This window comes from Erpetoichthys calabaricus, chromosome 1 (genome assembly GCF_900747795.2).
Source record: "Erpetoichthys calabaricus chromosome 1, fErpCal1.3, whole genome shotgun sequence".
Taxonomy (NCBI): Eukaryota; Metazoa; Chordata; class Cladistia; order Polypteriformes; family Polypteridae; genus Erpetoichthys; species Erpetoichthys calabaricus.
This window is the reverse complement of record NC_041394.2, coordinates 237281851-237296211: the sequence shown is the minus strand read 5'-3', so window position 1 is coordinate 237296211 and position 14361 is coordinate 237281851. Positions and strand designations below refer to the sequence as shown.

The window sequence follows — 14361 nt, the reverse complement described above, 5'->3', positions numbered from 1 at the left end:
TTGAATAAATTCCAGTTGGCAGTCATGTGGCACAAAGAAGTAACATAAGTCCTCAGGGTTTAAACTGATAACCAAATGACAATAGCACTTGTAGCATGTATTTGTATTACAAGAGTTGCTCGATTCAAATCATTACTTTCAAGCCTGACATTTTCTTCATTTCCTGCAATGGCATTTTACACATTGTGAAAATACCTATTAGGCAAAATAATTATCTGTTGCAATAATTCAACTGTTCGGCTACGTAAGGTATTTTATTTAGCAACGCTGGCAATGTAGCTTTTTTAGCTACATTTCTAAAGATTTGTTTATACTTAGAGTGGCTAGGCTTGATTAAATGATGGGCCCCTTAAAATAAATAAAATGAGTAACACTAAGTAGTAAATAAATATATGTTCAGACCTTTTCGGATTCACTTTCAGGGTGTATTTTACTAAGTAATAAACTCATCAGAGCGAATACAGCAGAATATGACACTGATTTTATTTTTAATGTGGACTAGTGTGCAGATGAAAAAAGATAAAAATCAAGAAAACAATATCAAACTAAAGAATCAGAAAGAATAAAATTAGGTTGTCATATTGAATCAAACCTCAACACAATTGTAAATGTAAAATAAAAAATAATATTTTCTCTCTTTTTCACAGTGCTGTTTCTTCTTCTTCTATGCTATTCCCCTGGACAGGATAAATCCTCATCTATAAGAGAACAAGAGAGAGAGAGCTAGAGAGGAGATGACATAGCATAAATTAGATAAGCCTAAAACAAGTGTTAAGAAATTTATGACTGAGCCTAAGTCTGGAGAGAATATGGGCATGGGCAATCCTACGGCAAGTTACTGAACAAGAGAGAAAGAGGTCTAGAAATATTATAAATAAATAAATTTACACACACAGCCTAATTCAGATACTGTTACAAAAATGTCACTGTTCATGGATATTTTGTACTAGTTGAGTGTTGGCCATCAAGTCTATTTTAGCATATTAGGGCTCTGGATGTTCAGCTATCCCCAGTTGAATTTGGCTTTTGTGAAGCACAGGGGACACTGTCTTGACTTCAGCTACAGAAATGGGTCTGTGACGAACAGTAGCACATTCTTTGCATCCTTTTTGTTGAAATTCTTGTGGAATATTTAATCTGGGTTTATTTCAAATGCATTTAGTGATAAAGTTGGAGCCATGTTGACTTTAACATTATGAATTGTGGATACATGTAGCTTTCACCCTGTTTAGCAAAAAATATGTTAAAACTTATTTATACTCTGACTTTTTCAGTGCAGTTACCTACACTAGAACCATCAGCTTGCAGGTTTAATGTTTTTAGGGGCCTGTAATTTCATAAAGAATTGGTAAAAAGAAAAAAAAAATTGAGACTTCAAAATATATGAATCACATAGAAACTGTGCAAATACCATTAAATAAAGAATTGTGGTCTTTGGTAGCTGTGCACTGGGTTGCAAAATCTAAATTTTCACTGCTCTTACATTATGATTTACTTTTGCTGTGAGGTTCTTGTGGTGAAATGTCTAGTTCGGTTAAGAATGAAGTGTAGTAGTACCATTGTAGACTGCCATGACAAGCAGGTAGTGTGGTCAAAAATGAAAAATAGCTATTCTGCAAGGACCAATATATAAATTGTTCTGGGGTAAACCAAAAGGGATAGTCATCTTACTGAGCTTATGTGACTAGCAGTGGGAATTGTTGATAACAAAATAATGGAACACCCATCCAATATCACATCCAAAATTGCAGAGGTTGAAAAAGCAACAACAAAATGGCACTGTGATGACATAAACAAATGCTAACATGTAATAACCATAAGGGAAATTGTTTTACCACAAATTGTATATACTAGAATAAACCATTTCAAATGAATTATAACAGCAGGAACAAAATTACTTTTTAGGTGGAACAAAAATTGATAATGAAAAACAACTAAAAATCTATGTAATGTATATAATAAAATGATAATATATGCGTGTGTGCGTGGGTTGCCTCTAAGCGATCTGATTGCTTAGTCTGGCTTTGGTCACAATAGTCAGTTTTGCTATGGTTGCTCAGTCAAATGTGAGCAAGATAGGAAATACTGAGCAAGGAAGGTCAACAAGGAAATCATGGAAAGGTATGGAAGAAACATGGAGAGTAGCTTTTAAGCACTGGAAGCATTCACAGGAATATGCATATTTTTTAAAGCAGGTAATGGAGTCTACCATTGGTGGTAGTCAAAAAGTGGACAGGAGGTAAGTAAAGCACCTCAAAATGACAAGAGTTTGAGAAGCAGGCTTCACAGGAACACAGTCAGTTGAGAAGGGAATCTCTGGCCAAAGCAGACTGGGATACTTGAGGATACAGAGAAAAGCATAGGCAGTGCACTGAGGGTACATGAAAGGCAAGACATATTAAATATTTTTAAATGTATAATATTACCTGATAGGTAATGAAGCTAGTTAATAATAAGCCCATTAGCAACATAACCACCCATCAACAACTCAGTCTTCACATGAATTTAAACAGCAATAGGAAAACCAAACCAAAGGATTTAAATTTTCTGGGATCATGTGCTAACCGGTTCTAACACTAGCCAGATACAAAGTCTAACAAAAGAGATTTAAGCATTTAAATCTATAGCAAAAGCAGAAATATTTCTAAATGTCTTATAAATGTAAAAATCATGCTTCTGTGTTTTTCTGAATGTAGAATAAAAGACAAATAATACCAGCTAATTAAATGAGATCAGTGTTATCAGGTGTTGTCACTAATTAGGAATCTGGTTGGAACAAAAACCTTCAGCCACAGGGGGGCCACAGAACCAAGGTTGGGAAACGCTGATCTAACATAAATATTCTTATGTCTTTATAGAGCTTGCAAAAACTCTGCATTGCTAGTGAGGATGCCTGACTATTGTATCTAACTCCTTATGGTGTAAGCACCACAGTGTCACAATGTTGTATTGTAAAAACAAACAATGGAAACACAGCAAGTGCAAAATTAAAAGAAACAAACGGAGACCACATTGAAAAGCTATTAACGAGAAAACAGTGTTAAAATGTTGAGTTTGATTTTTCTAAAATGACCTTACCATTGTTCATAAGGCAGAGTAGGGCTCTGAGACTAAGGATCTGTGTTAATATTTGGAAGGTTGCCAGTGCTGTTATTGTCAGAAGTAATCTTACTCCATTGGGCCATTTAGCAAGGCCCTTAACCTAAAAATTGCTCTAGGGGTGCTGTACAATGGCTAACCCTGTGCTCTGAACCCCAGAGGTTATGTAAAAAGACAATTTCCCCTTAGGGATTAATACAGTATATCAAAGCTACTTTTATAGTGGAAAGAGTGATAACGTCCCAGTGAAATCATGACATGGCTCTCATCTAGTGCTTATGGAACATTTCAAGATCTCCATCCAAAGATTATATAAATAAAAACAGAAGAAAATACAGTGGAAAGCACCACAACAGTACAAGGTGCACTCAATCTACTAATAAACATTATATTTGATGCAACTCATAGAAAAACTGAAGTCATGGCAAAATGCTATTGAAAGCATTGTTGTAACATGAAGACTTCTTTATGAATTTTTGTGCAGCAGATGAGGAGTTCAGGTCATTGTAAATGAGAACTACATTGCATGCTGTATTAACTGCATTCTGCTAGCATTTTTTTATTATTTTTACATGACTAGTAATTTACACTGCAGTCAAGAGAGCAATGAGTCTGAAAAGTGCTGGCACCTGCTTTTACATTCACATTTTCTACAATGTGGTAGTAAAATAAAATAGTAAATAAGTCATTATTTTGTCACTTTAGGCAGGAATAAATTTTCCCAGTCCTGAAAGTACAAAAGTCATCTCAGAAATTCATTCTTCTTTTTTCATACCTGCTTGTTAAAACCCAGGGACACAAGAGGGTTAGATTCTATATTAAGCGGGAGCCAGCAAGACACCAATCCAATACATGCACACACCTGTAAACCCATAATAACGCTAGTCATTTATTGTGTAGCCAGCTCTCCCTACAGCATGCATTTGGATTGTAGAAGTCCTCAGTAAAAAGTCAGGAGACATAATAGCAAAACTATTTCAGTGCAATGTTCACTAAATAATCAATGAATAGCCATAAATTGCAGTGAATGTCTTAGTGTGGGCACCATTTTCAAGATTGAAAAGATTTAATGTAGGCAGCAAAACAATACTCTTTTCTATTCTAAATAGCTAATTCTGGTGAAATTATTAATGAAGGTCTCTCTCTTAGATAGTTTAAGTTACAGATTATTTTTTGATAAACATACAAATCTGGATTCCTGGTTGATAACTCCCATGTTGCATATCAGTAGTAATAAAATATTAATTGACTGGCTGGCCTGTGCGCATAGGTGTCCGTGATGTCTTCTGTAATAAATTGTACAAAAAAACGTGCCGTATTTCCTCTACAGTCTCTTTCAAGCTTCATAAATCTTTAATTATCTAATATTTCAAACACCTAGAATGTAAATATAGATTTTAAGCATTTTGTTTTTGACCACTTCTTGCTGGAGTGGGGTAGGATGGATTAATCTTTTATTTTTAGTAGTATTAGGCATATTCAGCATGTTAAAGCCCATTTCTGTAATTTTGAAAGACTACAGAAAACTCACTTTTTGTATATTGTAAATACTTAAATTAAAGCTATATTAGTTTTACTGGTATAATTATTGGAGAAATTTAGTATGAGTCATTTAACCCAAGAAACAGGTAGGATATACATATACCTCAGCTTTCTTTTAGTTATTTAAACTTTGTTCCCTGGTATACATTTAAATTACACCTAGTCTTTTATTTGAGCAGCATACCTTCTGGAACCCGTGTTTACCTTTCTCCTCATGTGTGGGTAATTATAGTGACTGATCCGTTAACAAGGAATTATTTCCTAGTGTATACATTTCTCTACACCCTTATGGGTCCAGCTTCATAACTGCATCATCTACTTACCTTTTACTGAACGCTTGCTGGTCTCGGCACGTATTTGTGTTTGACGTTGTTAGAACGTGCATGTAATCTAAATACCAAACACATTGTAAATGGAAAAACTGAAAAAATATTTTATATGTCCATTCATCTATTAGTAATTACTTTGTCGTATACGAAGTATAGGGAAATTATTGTGATCACCAGAATATTTGATGTCAAGATTTTGATGAATCTTGATGTTTTAGACCTCCCTGATTTTCTTATAAACAATGTATAGGAAAAGTACTGGAATCCTCCAAAAATTCCCTTTTGAGATTTCGCTGAATTTCAACGTTTTAAACCTCCCTGAGTCCTATAATGCAATTTTTGGAATTATGTCTGTGTATCTGTCTGTGTGTGCGTATGTGTATGTAAACACGATAACTTGAGTATGCTTTCACATATAGTTAGGTCCATAAATATTTGGACAGAGACAACTTTTTTCTAATTTTGGTTCTGTACATTACCACAATGAATTTTAAATGAAACAACTCAGATGCAGTTGCAGTGTAGACTTTCAGCTTTAATTCAGTGGGGTGAACAAAACGATTGCACAAAAATTTGAGGCAACTAAAGCATTTTTTTAACACAATCCCTTCATTTCAGGGGCTCAAAACTAATTGGACAAATTAAATAACTGGAAATAAAATGTTCATTTCAATACTTCGTTGAAAACCCTTTGCTGGCAATGACAGCCTGAAGTCTTGAACTCATGGACATCACCAGATGCTGAGTTTCCTCCTTTTTAATGCTCTGCCAGGCCTTTACCGCAGCGGCTTTCAGTTGCTGTTTGTTTGTGGGCCTTTCTGTCCGAAGTTTAGTCTTCAACAAGTGAAATGCATGCTCAATTAGGTTAAAATTAGGTGACTGACTTGGCCATTCAATTTTCCACTTCTTTGCTTTAATAAACTCCTGGGTTGCTTTGGCTGTATGTTCTGTATCATGAAACGCCACCCAATCAATTTGACTGCATTTAGCTGGATTTGAGCAGACAGTATGTCTCTGAACACCTCAGAATTCATTCGGCTGCTTCTGTCCTGTGTCACATCATCAATAAACACTAGTGTCCCAGTGACACTGGAAGCCATGTACGCCCAAGCCATCACACTGCCTCCACCGTGTTTTACAGATGATGTGGTATGCTTTGGATAATGAGCTGTTCCACGCCTTCTCCATACTTTTTTCTTGCCATCATTCTGGTAGAGGTTGATCTTGGTTTCATCTGTCCAAAGAATGTTTTTCCAGAACTGTGCTGGCTTTTTTAGATGTTCTTTAGCAAAGTCCAATCTAGCCTTTCTATTCTTGAGGCTTATGAGTGGCTTGCACCTTGCAGTGCACCCTCTTTATTTACTTTCATGCAGTCTTCTCTTTATGGTAGACTTGGATATCGATACGCCTACCCCCTGGAGAGTGTTGTTCACTTGGTTGGCTGTTGTGAAGGGGTTTCTGTTCACCATGGAAATGATTCTGCGATCATCCACCACTGTTGTCTTCCGTGGATGTCCAGGTCTTTTTACTTGGCTGAGTTCACCAGTGCTTGCTTTCTTTCTCAGGATGTACCAAACTGTAGATTTTGCCACTTGTAATATTGTAGCAGTTTCTCGGATGGGTTTTTTCTGTTTTCGCAGCTTAAGGATGGCTTCTTTCACCTGCATGGAGAGCTCCTTTGACCGCATGTTGTCTGTTCACAGCAAAATCTTCCACATGCAAGCACCACACCTCAAATCAACTCCAGGCCTTTTATCTGCTTAATTGATAGTGACATAACGACGGACTTGCCCACACCTGCCCATGAAATAGCCTTTGAGTCAATTGTCCAATTACTTTTGAGCCCCTGAAATGAAGGGATTGTGTTAAAAAAATGCTTTAGTTGCCTCACATTTTTATGCAATTGTTTTGTTCACCGCACTGAATTAAAGCTGAAAGTCTGCACTTCAACTGCATCTGAGTTGTTTCATTTAAAATTCATTGTGGTAATGTACAGAACCAAAATTAGAAAAAAGTTGTCTCTGTCCAAATATTTATGGACCTAACTGTAGGTCAACCAAATTTTGCATACAAATATTAGTGCAAAACATAGATTTCTATCAACTTTTGGGCTAACCGGAAGTGATACTTTACCTTTTATTCATGTAGTTGCAGAGTCCGATTTATTCAACTTTACTTTTATAGTAATTGTTCAATATATTATTAATTTGATTTGATTTGTTGTTGATTGATCTTTAATGTGCATAATATAAAAATATAATCATTGTCTTGCGGTTTACTCCTCAAATATCCATCCCCATATCTGAGTATACGAGAGTCTAGGGAACACCACTCCCAATTTTTTTTCTTATGTTACAGCCAGGGGTTGTTCCCTGCCTTCATTTTGTTTCCATGTTATTGCTGTTTTTGTCCACTTAGAATTATAATGTTTCATGTTTTTTGTTTTGCATGCAATATTCTATGCAAAACCAGCCTCCATTCTTTCATAGTTTCATATGTCATGAACAGAGCTGTGTAAAAGTACAAACATTACTGTGTGGGTCACTTTGATTTCTGACGAAGCAATCAATTAAAAACTGACTTGAAAAATGACAAGATGTCCCTCTCTTGTTTATGAAGTCATATCTCTGATCCCCAGCTGGAAACTTTCACTGGAAAGTAAGGTAAATTGCATCTATAACCTTGATATCTGCAAGGTTTGGAATTTACACTGAGTAGCAAAAGCATGACCCAACCAAAACCCAACTGTTAGTGATGCAGGCATTCAGTCACATTTGGTCTCTCATAAAATATAACAGAGATATCCATTAAATACATGCCTTACATTATTGAAATAATGTACTGTAGATCTCTAGTTATATATGGAGTTATAAGTCAACCTTTCTGCATTACAATTTTTTATTCATTGTTGTTTTTATAGGGGAGCATGGTGCTGCAGTCATAGTGCTACTGACTTGCAGTAAGGAGATCAGGGTTTGCATCCCAGATCCTCCCTGCGTGGAGTTTGCATGTTCTCCCTATATTTGTAAGGGTTTCTTCCAGGTGCTCTGGTTTTCTCCCACAGTCTAAAGACATGCATGTTAGGTGGATTGCAAAGACTAATTTGGCCATGGTGTATGTGTTTACCCTGCGATGGATTGGTGCCTTGTCCAGGGTTTGTTCCTGCCTTGCTCCCTATGCTAGCAGAGATATGCTCCAGCACATCCAGTGACTCTGTTCAGGACTAAGTGGGTTAGATAATAGCTGACTGTTATTCTTATTTAATAATAAAGAGAACAAAACACAAATAATAACTCACAATACAGTCAATAATATAAATTATCTGTAATGCAGGCACTGCGGTGGGTTGGCACCCTGCCCAGGATTGTTTCCTGCCTTGTGCCCTGTGTTGGCTGGGATTGGCTCCAGCAGACCCCCGTGACCCTGTGTTCGGATTCAGCGGGTTGGAAAATGGATGGATGGATGTAATGCAGGCATGGTTCCAAAAAACATTCCATCCATTTCATCAACTGAAAACACAACTTCCTTTCCCTATTCAATTCATAGAGATTTTCAATTAAAACTTCGAGTTTACTTTGATTATAGTAATACACAGTTATATGAAATAACAAAATTACATTTAACTAGTTCTCAGACAGTAAGTAGTACAGACAACAGTTCAATTGTGCTGAAGAAATTAAAGACAAAGACAACAGTCAAGACAATAATAGGTAACAGGTACTGTAGATAACAAAAAACTTGTGGAAAGTCATATGCCAACATAATTAAATAAAGAATACAAAATAAATGTCTTCACATAATGGAGAGGTACACTTCAATGTGTATTTAATTTTAGATAAAGACAGAAGGCACCATTGCAGTTCACATTTTAGGTAAAGCCAGCCTTGATGTTCAATTGATTTATAGTGCAGGCTCTCTTTGAGTGTCTGGTAGCATTTTTCACATGGTAGAGTGACAAACATTCTGTAGCTGGTGTGTGTTTGTGACAACTTTGATGATGCTTAGGGCTTTCCTCCAGCACTATTTATCATAGTTCAACCATATAATTCATGCTTCTATATGCCCTTCCTTTAGGAATATCTGCAATGGGGTAGATCCAAAATGACTAGGCTGTTCTCACTTCATTTAGCACTTTTCGCATGCCATGTATACACTGTATGATTCTCTATTGCTTTTAATGGTGCTGTATAAAATAACAGTTAAAACATTTTTTTGAAAAGAAATTAAATGAGCTTGTGACTTACAGTAGTGGAGGAAGGGAAAACGTAATATACTTTTTATGTGTAGAAGATTTCATTTAAAAGAGATAATGAATTGTAAGGTCATAAATGGGGAAAGTGTGACAATACAGCATAAAGTGGTGGTGTGGGACTGAGAGATCAGAGCTAGCAAGGGAATACAACCAGAGCAAGCAGCACTAAGGACAAAGTGGTGGAGATTAAAAGAAGAGGGGCCCAGAAACTGGTTTATGGGAAAAGTTTTCAATGGGGTGCAGAGTGCAGAGGAATGGTGGGAGAAGAATAGCAAAGTTGTATTAAGAGTAGGTAAAACATGAAGGGAGACCACTGGTGACAGACATACATGATGGTGGAACAGAGAGGTGCAGCATTTGATATAGGCTAAAAAATGGAGCCAAAGAAGAAATAGTACCAATCAGGGAAGGAGAAAGATAATGAAATGTATGACAAAGAAGGAGGCACAGAAGGCAGTGGAAAGAGCCAAGGCACTAGTTTTTGAGGAGGTGTGTGAAAAACTGGAGACAAAAGAGGGAGATACAATGATTTTTAGAATAGTGAATGCTAGGAAGAAGGCTGATAAAGCAGATGAAAGATGAGCAACGTGTCATCTTGAGAAGTTGCAGGATCGAGCTGTGGCCCCATACAGAAATGAGGACAGATAAAAAGGAAAAGGAAGAAGGAGATGCTGTTTAAAGAAAGCATTATTTTACACAATATACATTTAAAACGTATATATTTATATTCAAAATTTCGTACTGTATCTTTATGGATAGCAGTATATTCTCAAATGTCCAATTGAGTTATACAGGGATCTGAAGCTTATCCCAGCAACACTGGGTACAAGGCATGAGCTCATTTATTGATAATTGCCACTCTTGTTTATTGCCAGTTTTTAGTTATTTGAGTCTTCTACCATATTATGTTGCACCCTGTGCTGTAGTTTTCTGGTTTCTGCACCAGTGGCATTGGCAACAAACACTTTTAATTGTACAATAAGGTATAATGACAATAACAGAGCCTGAGGCTTCAGGAGGCCTCAATTCAGTTCACCTGGGAATTTTCCACATAATGAAGACAGGGCAGAATGTGCCAGTATATAAATGTAAAGTGTGTGAAACAAAATCTTGCTAAATAAAAAACGCAAGATATCTAATACAAATAACGAAAGTCTTAATAAAAAATCACCATAATCATCCAAGCATGTTATTTAACTTTTAGAGCTAAAGCTGTATATTTATGCAATTATTGCAAGATATTGGAAATCCTAATGATAATCAGAACTTACATAATCAGCTCATGACTGAAGATATCCTTTAGCTATGGACCCATTCCTGTGGGGAAAATTGGAAACAATTGGCTAAGTATAATAAAGGAAATATAATAGTCATAAAATATTTATTTCCAGCTTGTACAAGTTTAATTTAAAATAGTAAATGAAGAATAGGATGTTTTAAAATGATAATTATTATTCCACAAAAGGTTATCCCTTCTGGCATCTGATCAGCCTGAGATGATCACTCTCATTTGTGGTTAATAACAGGGGCTTAAGTGATGAATTTAAAATTAGTATAGTAAATAATGGCTGGAACTGACACACAAGAGACTGGGGTAAAATATTTTCTTCAGTTTATTCATTGTCTTTGGCAGCACTGACTTGCTAACCACTTTCAATCATGTACTATTGTATTCTAACCTCTGTAAGCAGATTAGATTACTCTTACAAGCAGAATGAAGTAATTTGATCTTTTATAGATGTTATTTTTAAGCACAACATATCTTTAGCTATTTAAGATTGAGAATAATTTGTAAGATTTAAGAAAATGTTCCCAAGCTATATTAAATAAATTGTCTATGAAACATGCATTGCCTTTAACAAGCATTCTAAAGATACAGTAGAAAAACATTCACTCTAACAGAACTGTCAAAGTGTTTTAAAGGGCAAAAATACTGTACTGCTGTTTGGTTGTACAATGCATAGTGCTGCCACTTAAAGGATAGAGTGTCTTTGGTTCAAAACTCACATCCAGTCATTGTCAGCATCTACTGGTTAGATTGATTGGCAATTACAAATTGAGTGGGAGCTTTTGTGGGCCCTTCTATGGACTGCTGTTCTGTCCAGGGCTGTCTTCTGTGTTGTGCCCAGTGCTACTGTGATAGGTTACTTTGTGCAAAAAAAGGAAACCACTAAAGAAATCCCATTGGTCCAGCTGCTCCAGATGATTTTAGAGCAATCCACATAGCTAGGAAAAATGCTGTGCCCCCTTATCCTACTCTTTCACTTGGGCAATATTAGATGCTATTTCACAGCTCCTTGAATCTCCTGCTGTAAATATTAGCCAACAAGGCCCAGTTGTCTCTTCCTTGATCATCCTAATACATGAGCTTCCATTATCTGCTGTAGAAAACTAACCGATCACTGGTGTTCCTACTGAGCTCACTGGCACAGCTAAATAAAGTTTTGCTCAATGCTGAAAAGTGGTGCAGAGCCCCTTGATCTTCAAGTTACTTTACAAGTTAAAAGACTGGGATCCAGATGGTCATCTGCAGTATTGTTTAGTATACATCACTAAATGGCTGAAAGTCTAGCTGAAGTGAAGACACGTTCAAAAAACAGGCAACAATTAATTCTCTATCTGGAATGACAGTTCATTGCAGCAGGAGTGAATGAACCATTTCAACAGAAGAGCCTTCTGACACTTGAAACCAAAGCCTTCATTCAACTGATTTACAGGTGTGTTTAGCATGGAACCTAAATTATTAGAAATTGTTTCTTATGCAATATTAGCTGGTATAAATACAACCCTAAATCAGAAAAAGTTGGAATGATATAGAAAATTCAAATAAAAAAAATAATAAAACCCTTAGTGATTCCATTTCATTGCAGACAGTATGAACCCAAGATATTTCATGTTTTGTCTGGTCAGCTTCATTTCATTTTTTAATATACATCCACTCCTGGATTTCAGGCCTGCAGCACATTCCAAAAAAAGTTGGAACAGTAAAGAATTCACCACTGTTTTTACTGATTTGGGGTTGTATCTTCATACAATTTAGTACACTTTTTAGGGTTGCAGGGATCCAGAACTCACCCCAGTAGCATTGTGACACAAAGCCAGAACCCACCCTAGGTGAGATACCACTCAATCTCAGGGCAAACTCATGCACATTCATAACAACTCATTTTAGAGTTGTCAACTAATCTAGCTGCCATATTTTTGTGCATATACTTCTATAACATTCCTAAATGAAATTTTCACATTATATTTAAGTTAGCATATTTAATCACTGATAGTAGAACTATTGCGTTTTCTGTGTATAACTGTAGTGTTTCTAATTTCTAGTCTGAGACTAAGATTCCACAGTGCAAGCAGCTCATTTTAATATTTAACAGTCATACTAGATAAATCAAAACCATTCCTTAATATGTTTGAAAAAATAAGAAACATGAATATGGTCTTCTTTGTTTAAGAAAAATTAATTGCACTCACCTAAACTCCTGTTAGTTTTGTAACAACAATTAGCAGAGAAGTCACATGTGGTTTTTTGTAAGGTACAGCAATGAATCAGTTTAAAGTTTCCCATCTTGTTGATCCTGACAGAGAACACCCACAATGAGATCATATTGATTTTACCAGCCTGTACCTGTGGGAAAATAGGATGTCAGCAGATTTATAGCCATTTGTTAATAATGATACAAGCCCTGCAATGAATGTAAACAGATACATAGCTGTCTGACCTACTTATGCAATAGATATCAATAAAACTGTTGCAATCTGTGCAGTGACAGTAGCTAGATATGCTGACCTGTAGGTACTGGTACTGTCTGGTCTTATAAATGTCTATTTCACCTTTGAAAAGGCCAAGTTCTTAAAATGGTATTATCCTCCAACAGTATAATGACCCAAAAAAACAGCTAAAAGCACCCAGGTCTGGCTAAGAATAAACATTGGGCTATTCTGAAGTGGGTTTCGATGAGTCTTGTGTTGAATCTTATCAAGCATCTGTGGAAAGAACTGAAACATGCTGTCTGGAGAAGGCCTCCTTCAAACCTGGCCCAGCTCGAGCAGTTTGCTCAGATAAAGTGGAACAAATAACCTGTTGACAGGTGCATAAATCTCATTCAGAGCTACAGGAATCATTTGTTTGCAGTGATTGCCTCTAAAGGTTGTGCAACAAATTATATGGGTCCAATAATTTTTGTATATACCATTTTCATTTGTCTTATTTGAAATATTCTGCCCAATTAAAACTCTAAAGCAAAGTCTGATTTTTGTTTTAACAGAATAAACAATGACAGGTGTCAATTACCTTTTTCAGTTTCAAGTTATTATTTTCCTCTTACATTCTACTAAGTAATACCTTTGCTGATTAAATTACTAAAGAATAAACTAATTCACTTGGGACCAAAGAAGTTTTTTTATGTCACATAATCATAAAATGATGTATCTTACTGTATTTTTTTATTCTAAATTTCAATATGTTAACAGAATTTAAAGCAAACAATCATTACTTTAGAACATCAGATTTTGCCATTGAATAAGACATTTTATAAAACATTAAAATTATATTCAGATAATATAGTATCTAGACTGTGCTCTTGCTGATGCCATAATTTGTTCTGGGTCCTGAAAGAGAACAACAAATGAATCAAGTAACTGTTATTACAGTTGTGACAAGTAATTCACTCTAGACGTCATAAAGGTTTGCGGCAGCCACCCGTATATACTATCCTGGAAGTTTAAATAATTGAACAGAGATCTTCACAATACTGAGTCCAAAACAGAACTGTCAGACTGGAGGTAAGATGGCAGCTTTAAAGGCCCGTAGAGGAAATGACGTCATTGGGGCTGGAACCGGAAGTGACTTCATCAAAGGCAACGGAACCTGATGGGATTTCCCAGGAATGGTCTGTGAGGAACTGAGAAAGTATACCCTGCCGCCCCCTGGTCTGATGTGGTATTACAATTACTCAAGCCCTTTAGTTGCCTCCTACTTACACGTGTGTGACACAGTGAATGTTTTAATCGAGTGAAGGATGATGGCTCAATGGTTACTAGTGTTGATCAGCGAAATTTGCAAAGTGATTTTTGCAGCAGATATACTCTGTTCACTGATGACCTTGTTAGCCAAATATTTTCGTTGAATTTCACCAC

The 14361-nt window shown here is 36.1% G+C and overlaps 1 protein-coding gene and 1 long non-coding RNA gene across 4 annotated transcripts in view; one reads left to right on the top strand and one right to left on the bottom strand.

Annotated features, from left to right (window-relative positions):
• The window catches only part of grm8a (glutamate receptor, metabotropic 8a), a 1035294-nt gene that overhangs the window by 594883 nt on the left and 426050 nt on the right, over positions 1-14361 (top strand). The window lies entirely within an intron of this gene.
• LOC114660222 (uncharacterized) lies at positions 460-12862 on the bottom strand. The gene is made up of 3 exons (XR_003717690.2): positions 12697-12862; positions 10494-10539; positions 460-698 (listed from the first exon to the last, which is right to left on the bottom strand). It is a non-coding gene; the product is annotated as an uncharacterized LOC114660222 (long non-coding RNA).